This window comes from Nannospalax galili, unplaced genomic scaffold (genome assembly GCF_000622305.1).
Source record: "Nannospalax galili isolate Female #2095 unplaced genomic scaffold, S.galili_v1.0 scaffold1372, whole genome shotgun sequence".
Taxonomy (NCBI): Eukaryota; Metazoa; Chordata; class Mammalia; order Rodentia; family Spalacidae; genus Nannospalax; species Nannospalax galili.
In genome coordinates this window covers 1,122,998-1,126,592 of record NW_008331307.1, presented here as the reverse complement: position 1 = coordinate 1,126,592, position 3,595 = coordinate 1,122,998, and the positions used below count along the sequence as shown (strand labels likewise).

Below are 3,595 nucleotides of genomic sequence, written 5' to 3'. Positions count from 1 at the left end.
TGATGTCTCTGATCAGGCAGGCACCACATGATTGGGATCATAGCGCTTGCGTGAGTTGGAGTAAACAAGTGAGGGTCACGAGGCTTGGCAGCCAGCCAGGGTGCCATTTTTGGCTGACTCGGCCATGCTCACTCCCCACAGTACCTGTTTCTAGTCAATCTGCTCATCCTCGAGGTCCTCATTGTTCTGTCTCCCTACATAGATTAGACTTCCTATTCTAGAACACCATGAATACAAATCACACTGCCTGTGCGCTTTCCTTCCTGTTTGTTTGCTCAGCATAGATATGTAAAATATCATCCACAGGTCAAACAGCTATGCAAAGTAGTGTATTTTATGTTCCTGCCATCACTGATGTTTCCATTGATATACATTTTTACCAAAATACGGAATTGAAAATTTTTCTAAGTTCAAGCTGAACCCAGCAGCCACTGGGGTGGCTGAGTGATTCTGTGTTTTTTTTCTTGTGCTCCTGAATGATTTGGCCTCCATTTTTCCCTTTTAAGATGTTCAATGATGTGAAACATGACCATCATCTATGCCAGAAAACCTGAAGAAATTCAAGAAGGCAGTGCTCTCTGCCTGAAGGAGAACAGTATCATGGAGGAGATCCTGACAGGTGGTGTAAGGCAGATTGCAGCTGACCCCTACATCACATTTGCCAAGATGCTTCCAGACAAAGACTTCAGCTGTACTCTCTGTGGTGAAATCTGTGAGACCAAGGATATCAAGGAGTGTCCGGTGTTCATCGCCTGGGAACCCAGAAGTGTATCCCTTAAGAGCAAAATCATTGGTGCCAGCTCGAGGGATGCCATCAAGAACCTGATGCGGGTAAAGCATGAATTATAAGTAAACTTCTACGAATAGGTAGAACTGTTGCATCCTTCAGCCTTTGTGAGTGGCTTCCAAGTACCTGTCTCATGCATCTAGCAGTCCCAGGCTATCCCCTTCCTGAAAGACCTGAGAGTCTTGGGGAGTCCCAGCAGAGGGAGGGCAATACCTTCATCTAGATGGGCAAACAGTCCCTTTATCCTGCTGGACCCTGATCCTCCCTCCACTCTTGATGGTTCTTGATTTTCCAAACTACATTTGGTCTTCTGTTTCCTCTTGGATTGAGGCAGACCAAGATCTCCACCCAGTTTGGATGGGGCTGTATAATTTTTAACTCTATTCTTTTTCTAACATAGGTCATGTTCCCCAGCTTGTCCCATCAGATGCTACCAACTTCTAATTGCAATGCCTACTCTAAGCATCTCTGTTTATTTCTGTCTTGAAATGTAAGGCTGTGGACAAGAATCTCCTCTTGGCCCTAGCGGATTCTCCTCCCCTTAGCTTCTGGGTGTGGAACCAGTTAGATTACTTTAAATTTATCTCTTTAGCATGTCATCAAGTTAAATTGTGACTTACTTTGTATTCCCTTGACAAATAAAGCACCTATCTATATTTAAGAATTTATTGGTTATGTATCTTCATTTTATACTTGTCAAAATAGTAAAATCCAATATTTTTAATTTTTAATTTCTGAGATTTTAAATTATTATTATTATTTTTAATTGTATGTGCAGGGGTGTTACGCCTATGTTGGGAGCTACTATTATTATGGGCACAGCCATTGCTGCATTAGGCTGTGGCAGCTTGCCTTGACTTAAGCATTGGAGAAAGAATGCTTCCACCTTGGGAGTTTCCCTGCTCTCTGCTTCTGTGGTCTGAGTTGACAGGCTATGCTCCCCTGATTAATTGGCAGTCTTGGAAACATAACTAAAGAGTCCCGTTTCAGTTTATGGATACCAGAGTTTCTCAGCACCAATAGCTTGGTTTCTATATAGAAATAATGATTTACAGTAGTTGCTAAGAGTAATCACAAACAGTACACCTTATATCTAAGATATTATAAGTATTATGTAGCTGAATCTTGGATACTGTAAACATTGTGTGAGATTCGGTTGGTGAAGTAATGTATTCTTGGTAGTAATGTAATGTATCCTTGGTTATTCCTTGGTTATTTCTGTTTAGTGATGTGTCCTTAATTAATCCTTGGTTACTCCAGATCTGATTCCTATATAAGCTTGCTTTAGTTCACAATAAACATGCACTGGTACACAAGCCTCTGCATCTCCTGCATCTTAATTTCTATCCGTTGGGGTCCCCAAGCCCTTCAGGCTTGGACTGTGGTCATTGCACCATGACATGGCTACATATATGGAAAAACTGTGTTGTTCAGTGCCTGAGGAGGAAAAAAGAGGGCAACAGATTTCCCGGGACTGGAGTTTCAGTTTTTTTTTAGCTACCATGTAGGTGCTGGAAATTGAACCTCATTCTTCTGCAAGAACAACCAGTGCTTGTAACCACTAATTCATCTCTCCAGTGCCTTCTTTTTGAGACTTTATACATGAGTATTGTCTTTCTATTATTTTCCCCCAACTCCTCCCATGCCCCCCAACTCCTCCCATGCCCCCAACTCCTCATATTTTTGTCCTCTTCTTCTTTATTATTTTATATCTACGCTACACTCACATACATACACATGCATGCACACATGTGCACACACATGTTGCACTGAGACCATTTACTGGGCTCATGTGTACCTACCTGTGTTTAGGGCTGTCCATTGGGATTAGATAACCTCTCAGGAATCTAGTACCTGAAGAAAACTGATTCTCCCTTCCTCAGTATCTATTATGTCTAGAATGTATTAACTAATGGCAGGTGTCTTGTCCTTCTGGCTCTTAAACACAATCTAAAATTTTGCTGTTCAGTTGTAGAACTGTATATATTCTTGATTAAAGTTCTTCAGCAAATGTAATTTTTCTAAATATTTTATCCTATTAGCAATTTATGAATTTTCATAACAGGATAGTTCAGATTTACTCAGGGTAATATAACAGAATTCTCCATAAGATCTCTGAAAGAAAACATTGTGGGTCTCAGGAAGGTTTTGTAAGAAACTTACAATGTATTAAAGACATTAAAAAGAACTTTTATTGGGGTTTAGAAAGAAACACAACAACAACCTTTCTGCTATTCCATCACCAAGTCTCTTGGTTTCTTGCTGACTCTCTCCAGTCCTTTAGTTGGCTCAATCTGAGAGAGACCAGTTGCCATGCTTTGAGCTTCGCAGGACATAACTTCAGAGCCTGAAGTAAGGTTTCCGGTAGATGGGGAGGACATGAAGATCCTTGTAGTCACATGGTAGTCTTGATAGTGGGCTTTCTTTGTCCTGGAAACAACCACCATATGAACTTAGAAGTGAATTTTGCAGGAAGGGAACTTTGAACTTCTCAACAGTTACTATTGTTTCAAATTTACTTATATTTTTAAATTAGTAACTTTCATGTATTTTACATTGCTTGATATTGTGAGCATTTTAAATTTCCTATTTCTATATTCACTGATTTTTTTTTCTTAATTTTCAACTCACTGTTTAACTCTTCACTTTTCTCTGTTCAGTAAAATGGTAAATCAGTTGAAAGATTTCTCAATAACCATGACTTTTATCACTAACTCTTAAATCCTGGTTTGGTTACTTCCATCCTCTTTTTCTACAGGAGACATTAAATTATTATTTTAAGGTTCTTTTCAGAGTGCTCTAGTTTTG

At 39.7% G+C, this 3,595-nt stretch overlaps 1 pseudogene; it reads left to right on the top strand.

Moving 5' to 3' along the window:
- The first annotated feature begins 525 nt into the window (after positions 1 to 525).
- LOC103726205 lies at positions 526 to 849 on the top strand (annotated as a pseudogene).
- Positions 850 to 3,595: the final 2,746 nt, after the last annotated feature.